The sequence below is a fragment of the Sorex araneus genome, chromosome 2 (genome assembly GCF_027595985.1).
Source record: "Sorex araneus isolate mSorAra2 chromosome 2, mSorAra2.pri, whole genome shotgun sequence".
Classification (NCBI taxonomy): Eukaryota; Metazoa; Chordata; class Mammalia; order Eulipotyphla; family Soricidae; genus Sorex; species Sorex araneus.
In genome coordinates this window covers 212,148,401-212,157,419 of record NC_073303.1, presented here as the reverse complement: position 1 = coordinate 212,157,419, position 9,019 = coordinate 212,148,401, and positions in this window count along the sequence as shown.

Genomic DNA, 9,019 nt, shown 5'->3' with positions numbered 1-9,019 from the left:
ATTCTTGACTGCCAACTACTGACGCTTCTATAGCAGATTCTCCAGGAAAGGAACTGGTTTGTTCATTCATTACAAACCTTTCCCTTGCGCAGAGTCTTATGTTGAACTCAAGGTCACTAAATCCGAGAACTGATTGCCCCTGAGTGAGATGCTGAAGCAGGTTCCAACCCAGAGGTACAAGTGACAAGGAAAGATGCGTACCTTGACAGAGCCAACTCTCTACGAAAACCTTTATCTCACAGTGATTCAATAAGATTTAAAAAAAAAAAAAAAAAGGAAACCGAGGGGAGAACAACCTGAGTTTAGCTGGCTTCAAAGAATGATACTACAGATAGGCTAGAGAGGATGATGCCAAACTTTTCTGACCTGTTGCCCCATTGCCCCATTGTGGGGCGGGGGGGATCACTCTGTGCCTCCTGGAAATCTACATTATTTAAGTAAACATGGGGCTGGAGCTATAGCACAGCGGGTAGGGAATTTGCTTTGCACGCAGCCGACCCGGGTTCGATTCCCAGCATCCCATATGGTCCCCCAAGTACTGCCAGGAGTAAGTCCTGAGTGCAGAGCCAGGAGTAAGCCTTGTGCATAGCCAGGTGTGACCCAAAAAGAAAAAAAATAAAAGTGAACAGAAGGTGCCTCCAATTGCACCCAAGGCAATTTCTACCCCCCTGGATCATTCCAGCACCCCCTGGCTCCAGGAGGTGCAATGTTACTAACTATGGAAAATGACTAGAGCCATAATCTACCACTGTCACTGTCATCCCTCGCTCATCGATTTGCTCCAGCGGGCACCAGTAACGTCTCCATGGTGAGACTTGTTGTTCCTGTTTTGGGCATATTGAATACACCATGGGGAGCTTGCCAGGCTCTGCCGTGTGGGCGGGATACTCTCGGTAGAGGTGCAGAGTAATCGAACCCGGGTCGGTCACATGAAAGGCGAACACCCAACCATAATAAATGAACTAAAATAAAATTACAGGGGCTGGAGCGATAGCACAGTGGGTAGGGCGTTTGCCTTGTACGCGGCCGACCCGGGTTCAATTCCCAGCATCCCATATGGTCCCCTGAGCACCGCCAGGAGTAATTCCTGAGTGCAGAGCCAGGAGTAACCCCTGTGCATCGCCAGGTGTGACCCAAAAAGCAAAAAAAAAAATAAAATAAAATAAAATAAAATAAAATAAAATTACAGTCAGTCATTCAAAATATTAGCTGGATATATATTCAGGTAGTGATGGTAGAAATAATAAAGAAAAAGATAAAGATGCATATTTATGTATGAAAGACAATGGAAGATAAATATGTCTGCATAACGGAGACAAATAGGTTTAGCTCATAGGAATTTATCTCTCCTGAGAGGCATATAAAGAGAGTCCATCATGTTAGGTCTATAGTCTACTTTTGGTGTGCAGCTTTCAACCTGAGTGGGTCCACCCAAAATTCTCTACTAGGTGTTCCCTTCTCTATCTCAGAGGCAGGGTCGGGGGGTGGGGGTCGGGGTGGGGGTGGTGGGAGGGATACTGGAAACATTGGTGGGGGAGAATGGGCACTGGTGGAGGGATGTAAATCAAATGCAAACATGAAAGTTCATAAGTTTGTAACTGTACCTCACAGTGATTCATTAATAAACAAAAAAAGAGAAAAAAAAGTCCAAAGACTTCATCTCAATGACATAAGGAATCCTAGGAGAAGCACAGTGGATGTCATCGTTAGCTATATGCGTCAACTTGGCCATCTCTTGTATACAGTTATTAAGCAAAACACAAATCTAGGTCTTATTTTTGTTTCATTCGGGAGCCACACTGCAGCTGGCTCTGTGTTCAGAGATCATTCCTGCTGGGGCTCAGAGGACCATTTTTGGTGTGGGGGATCAATCCTGGGTCAGCCGGTTGTGAGGCAAGTTCCCTACCCATTGTACTTTCTAGCTCTAGGTGTCGCAATGAATGTATCCTGTAGATGTAGCTGACTTCTGCAATCAATTGACTTTACGCAATAGGCTTTCTCCTTAAGGGGAAAAGGCCTAAAAGCAAAACAGATTTTTTTCAGAGGATGAAATTGTACCTGATCCACTCCCACTGACTCTCTGCTTTTCAGGCTTGCCTTATAGATTACAGTCATCAGCCTTCCTAATCATGTAAGCAATTCCTTAAAATTACATATTATAATAGGATAATTATAATTAATACCGTGATAAATATATCATCGCAGACCTATAATAAAGCATGCATGTAAGATACACAACCACCGGTTAGGTAGCAGAGTTGCACCGTGGTTATGGAATCACAGACGTCCCTTATCACCGGCCACTCATTCCCACTTGGCTGGTCTCCTGGATACGCTTGCGTACTTTCCTGCTTCTGTTCAGAGTTTTTTCTCTTCCCATTTAACTTCTCTTTATTCCATCTTCATTCCTTTCCTTCCTTTGTACTCTTGCTCGGTCCCAAGCCCTCTGTGAAGCGACCTCCAATTACTTTAGCTCTTTTCATTCCTCTCTAACGTCCGCAGCAATTATTAGCTAGGCTGCTCGCTTGAGATTTTTCATCTTGAATACCTCGTCCAGTGCCTTTCCTTCGCGTATGGTTTCAACATTAGTAGGTATAGATTTCCAAGGACAAATGTGAGTGTGCAAGAGAGGATGTGCTTCTTTGCTTTTTGAAAATGAAAAACTATTCCCATATATGATCCCGGGCTTCATTCACTGGAGGAGGAAGAAACCCTTTTCTGGCTCTTATCTGCCTTCCCCTTTGCCCTAGTTAAATGAGCAGTTAAGTCGAAAAGATCTATGTTGGGTTAGAAAATGGAACTAGATGGACTTTGGTAATCTCATTGTTCAGGGGTATTTGGTCTTGAGAAGCCAGGCACGTTGTCTGTTCGTGGATCGTCAGGGGAAGCCAACCTCCCTGGAATGGACATGCCAAGAGATTTGGGTAGTCTGGGGCTGCTTCTAGGAAAAACGACGAGCCCTGCTAACGGAACCCTCACCTTTGATTCATTTCCAGTTTGGAAAATTGTTTTCTTTCTCTACCTTTTCAAATCTGTACCAATTCCGATCTGTACATAATACGTACTTGAATGCACCTTGCAAGGAGCTAGGTAATGATAGAGCTTGTAATTCTTTTATTAGACTCCACCAAATCAAACTGTTCCATCTCTGATTTCCTGATTATCGGACTCACTGCGGTGTCTTTGCATCATCCATTTCGGAGTTTGGTAAATAAGGTTTTTCTTTACCTATTTCTATTCACTGTTGCTGGCAGCCTGACTTTGCGAGGTATCAAATTTCCTCTGGAGATCTTTCTGGCCCTACGGGAAAGTAAATACTTCCTCTAAAATTTAGGCAGATATTAACTTGAACCCTTTTTAATATGAAGGGGATTGCAGATCACAACCTAAACATGTGTATGGTAACAACTGTGGGAAAATTCTAAGTGAAATCAAAGCTGTACGTGGCATTCATTTTCATAATACTTTCCCCACGAAGCGCCTAGTACATTATGAGAACTTTATCCCATTAATCCTTTGAGATAAGTAAAAGTACTGAATGAATGACTTTTATAGACAGGGCTTCATAGACAGGTAATGATCATGTTAACAGCTGTTACCCTGTTCAGTATTTGAATAGTTAGGCTATGTTGCCTGAACAAATCTTGTTTCAATGACTTAATGAAATATTTGTGCTTGAACAGGAAAATTCACATTTTCACATTACACATACACTAGTATGTGTGACACTGAAAAAAATTATCCAATTTATTTATTTATTATTTTATTTTTCTTTTTGCTTTTTTGGGTCACACCCAGCGATGCTCAGGGGTTACTCCTGGCTCATGCACTCAGGAATTAACTCCTGGCAATGCTCAGGGGACCATATGGAATGCTGGGAATCGAACCCGGGTCAGCCACGTCAAGGCAAATGCCCTACCTGCTGTGCTATCGCTTCAGCCCCAGTATCCAATTTTTTAATATGCACTTAAAATTTTTTTTTAATTGAATCACCATGAGATAGTTACAAGCTTTCATGTTTGGGTTACAATCTCACAATTATCAAACACCCATCCCTCCACCAGTGCACATTCCCCACCACCAATATCCCTGGTATACCCCCCCTTTCCCACCTTCCCCTTGTCTCCATGGCAGACAATATTCCCCATACTCTCTCTCTACTTTTGGGCATTATGGCTTGCAACACAGACACTGAGAGGTCATCATGTTGGGTCCATTTCAGCATGCATCTCCCATCCCAACTGGTTCCTCCAGCCATCATTTTCTTAGTGGTTCCTTCTCTATTCCAGCTGCCTTCTCCCCTCTGCTCATGAAGCTGGCTTCCAGCTATGGGGCAATCCCCTTGGCCTTTGTATCTACTGTCCTTGGTAATATGCACTTGTTTGGGTAACACACCTGATGGGGCCCAGAGTTTACTTCTGGCTCTGTGCTCAGGGATCTGACGTGGCAGGGCTCAGGGGAACTTAAGGGGTGGTGGGCTCGAACTGGGATGGTCGTGTGCAAGATAAGCAAAAGCCCCTCTGCTGTACAATCTCTCTGGCCCCTACACTTGGCTCTGGAAACTTTCTACCCTGCTGTATTCTTGCATCCTCTTGCATTGACCCCTTCCTCCAACTCCTCCCGTCTCCTTCCTAAAACGAGTACAAGCAAGAATCAAAATTTGATCACAGTGTTCTTTAATAATCCGGATTTCTGGGAACTTCAAGTGTTTTGAAAGACAACAGCTTAAGCACATACTTCCCAATATGGTGAAGCGTCTTGTTTTCTGTTTGTGGGCCGCACCTGGCTGTTCTCAAGATTTCCTTCTGGTGGGGCTGGAGCGATAACACAGCGGGGAGGGCGTTTGCCTTGCACTCGGCCGACCCGGGTTCGATTCCCAGCATCCCATAGGGTCCCCTGAGCACTGCCAGGGGTAATTCCTGAGTGCATGAGCCAGGAGTAACCCCTGTGAATCGCCAGGTGTGACCCAAAAAGCAAAAAAAATTTTAAATTTAAAAAGTTGCCACTGCTGAAACCTTTATGTCAGACCTCAACTTCTTCTGTCAGAACATCCTGGCAAACAACCTAGAGTGACACTTTGGGAACTGTTCCAGCTCCCCTCTCTTCTCTCCTCGTCCTGTGTTCTTTCCTGCCAGTGCTCAGGCTGTCCCTGACTTGAAATGACCTCCCCTCAGTTCTCTGCCTCTTCCTCTTCTGTCAGCCCCGTGAGATCCAACAAAAAAGGCCAGGAAAGAGGCTTTGCAAACAGCTTGAACTTTGAGCAGAATCAATACCTCTGCCCACTACTGTCACTGTCCCTGTCATCCCGTTGCTCACCAATTTGCTCAGGTGGGGACCAGTAATGTCTCCATTGTGAGACTTGTTGTTACTGTTTTTGGCATATCAAATATGCCACGGGGAGCTTGCCAGGCTCCGGCCTGAGGGTGAGATACTCTCGGTAGCTTGCTGGGCTCTCTGAGAGGGGCGGAGGAATCGAACCCGGGTCAGCCACATGCAAGGCGGTCAGCCGCATGCAAGGCCCTACCCACTGTGCTATCGCTCCAGCTCGTGTCCGCTACTAATGTGGAGAAAGGGATTGATACCTCTCTCTGTAACATCAGTGTACATGATTCTATGTGAGAAGTCACCATCTTGAATTTTATTCTTTTTCGTCTTGAATATTTAGTATATTTTATATTGTCTCTCTGCTTTCCAAAATCTAGACTACTTCAAACAGGGACATGGCCTGCTCTTCCTTCCTTCATCCTTCCTTCTCCTCCCTCCCCCCTTCTCCTTCCTCCTTCCTTTTCTTTCTCCTTTTCTTTCCTTCCTCTCTTCCTTTTTTCTTTTCTTCTACACCCCAAACTAACAAATATAAGACACGATTAATATGTATATGCTTACAGTCTAAACAGTATAAAAATTTTAGTCTCATAAAGGAGATAAAATTTACAGGAGTAAGAGTAAGAAAATCAAGACTAGATAATTATTGAGTTCAACAAATATTTACTCATTATCAAGGAATAAGGAATTGTGTTCCACAACCACTGGAATAAAAGACACACCTTGAAGGGTTCCACAATCAACACTGCACCTGGTCTTTATATTGATATGATTCCTCCACTGGCTTGGACATTGCTTCACATATTCTTCATCCCACCGAGAGAAGGGGCATGCCTTTCCTTTTAGAAGAGATGGAAACAGTGCATTTGAATTCCCAGGAATTCTGATTCCGAGACCAGAATCTTTCTTTTCAGTACATCAGCGCGTCTCGAAAATTTCCACTGATGGGGGCTGGAGCGATAGCACAGCGGGGAGGGCGTTTGCCTTGCTCATGGCCAACCTGGGTTTGATTCCCAGCATCCCATTTGGTCCCCGGAGCACCGCCAGGAGTAACTCCTGAATGCAAAGCCAGGAGTAACCCCTGTGTACTGCCGGGTGTAACCCCCCCCCCCAAAAAATTTTTTTTTCACTGATGTAGACGTCCATGAAGAGGCTAAACTTACATGCACCAGGGCTGGGGGAATTTAAGTGCAAACTCTAGGAGTGACCTTAAAAAGCCAGGCTCGCTCTTCTGTTATCTATGATTGGGCCACACTGGAATCGAGAAATGAGCCGCGTGGATTCTGGGTTCTGGAGCGGGGGACGGAGGAGGGGTGTGATTTCCTAAGCAGAGGGCTGCCCCGGTACAAAGGAGCAGGCAGCATCTTGTCTTAGGGTATCCGAGCCTGGCTTAAGCTCTACCAAAGACTTTGGTCTCACGTCACCAGATTTCTTTTAGATTTCTCTTGCGCCATTGTTTGATCCACAGTCCTCTCTGGAGACAGCAACCAGACCCATGCTCTCGTCTCCAGTCTTCCCCTGCCAGCAAGGCCTCCGGGGCCTGCTCTTACCTCCACGGCTCAGACCCCGCTGCAACTGGGCTCAGCAGTACCCCCGTCGCAGAGTGGCCACGAGAGGGCAGCCCCGGCCTGCGGCTCTGTCAAGACCCCTAGTGGCTGCTTTCCGGTGACATGACACTGGAATGGAACCTCTTAAGAGCTTAGAAGTTGCACTCGGAAACTCAGCTGATGTGACACCCGGTAGCGAACTAAGCTGTAGCACTGTAGTCCGGTTGTTCATTGGTTTGCTCGAGCAGGCACCAGTAGCGTCTCCATTGTGAGACTTGTTGTTACTGTTATCGAATAGGGCACGGGGAGCTTGCCAGGCTCTGCCTGGCATATAATGCACAAGTCATATGGCATATAATGCATATGTCATATGGTGCATAATGCATATGTCATATGGTGCATAATGCATAGCACTGTCGCACTGTTGTCCCATTGTTCATCGATTTGATCGAGCGGACACCAGTAATGTCTCCATTGTGAGACTTGTTATCGCTTTTGGCATATCAAATACTCCATGGGGAGCTTGCCAGGCTCTGCTGTGCAGGCGGGATACTCTTGGTAGCTTGCTGGGTTCTCCGAGAGGGATGGAGAAATCGAACCCGGGCCGGTCGCGTGCAAGGCAAACGCCCTACCCGCTGTGCTATCGCTCCAGTCCAGCGACCTAAACTAACTAAATGAAAAAGACAAGACTTGGCTCTCCGGCCTTCAGCAGGCCAGTTCCCTTGCCTTCTGGGGGGAAATTTTGCAGCCCCATTCCTGGGAGAGTTAAAAAATTAGAATCCGGGGGTGGTTCTTGACAACTTTCCCCTAGTGCCTTTTGACTTCCTCCTCTTCCCAACACATCTGGAGCTTCCAGAATGCCCCACCGGTGCCCCTGGCTTTTCAACGGATCCGCGGGTGTCAGAGGGATCCGAAGCTTCTGGAAGGCTGTTAAATCCTGGCTCTCTCCTGCACCAAGCAGGGAGCTCTCAGAGTGGCCGGTCACACTCCCTAAGCTTCTGTTTCAGGTGTGAAACGGGGAGGGCGGCGCGTCAGCATGCTCCGGTGTGGGCAAGAGTATAATCGTCTCTGCAAAGTGCCTCATGAAGAAGCAAAACTGTCCCGTGCACAGCGCGCCCATGCGTTTGGTAACACCGGAGGGCCTGCCTTGACATCGAACACAAGGTTCAATACAGAAAAGAAACAAAAGCAAAAAAGAACTCATCACTTATCATTTTCCTAAATAGGAAGTAGCCGTGTGACCCTGGGTTTATGGAAAAGGGCGCCGGCCCTTGCAATTAGTGCAACGGGAAGTCAGAATACAAAGGAACGGGCCTGGGCCGCTCGGGGAGGGGTGGTGTTTGGGTTGGGTTGGGTTGGGTTGGGTTGGGTTCGGTTCCGGGGGCCACAGCAGCACGCCGCACTCCTGGCGAGGTGTGCTGGCGACCGAGCCCGGGTCTGTCGCATGCACGGCCGGCACTGTCCCGGCTGCGTTCTCCGTCCTGCCCAGGCGCTGTGTTTCGCACGGGAGCGCGCAGGTGTGTCGCTTCCCTGCCCCAGGTGCACGCATTCCGGGAGAAGCCGGGTGCGGTGTCCGCGGCCCAGGCCCCAGGGCAGGGCAGCGCGCAAAAAGCAAGAGGGGTCCGCGCGCAGACAACAAATGCAGCTCTCGGGCGGGGGTGGGGGGTCCCCGGGGTCCCGCGAGCAATCCCTGCCCCCCGCACCAGACGCCTGGAAGGTCTGCAAGGCCTTAGGCACGGGGCCCCCAAGTCTGGCACAAGTGGGCGGGCAGCGCCCGGGGCAGGTACCGCTCGGCCCCGCTCCCCCCCACCCCCCAGGGCAGAGTCTCTCCGGCCCCGTCGCCGAGGGGCCCGGGCGGGCCCGGAGCAAGGTCAGCGCGCGCCGCGCAGCTGTTGCATCTGGTGCCAGGGCCCTTGGCCGCGGCCCCCGCACCCGGGCCCTCTAGGCCTCTCGGACCGGCCCCACCGAGGGCAGCCCGGGCGGCGGCTCTTAAAGGGGCCGCGAGTGGCGCGGCGGCCGGGGGACTCTAACGGTCAAAGCGAGCCCCGGGGGGCGGGCGGGCGGGCGGGGGCTCCAGGGGCCGGGGGTCGGGGGCCCAGGGGCCCAGGGGGGGCGGCTGGCGCCGGGGCCTCCATATTGGGCGCGCCGGC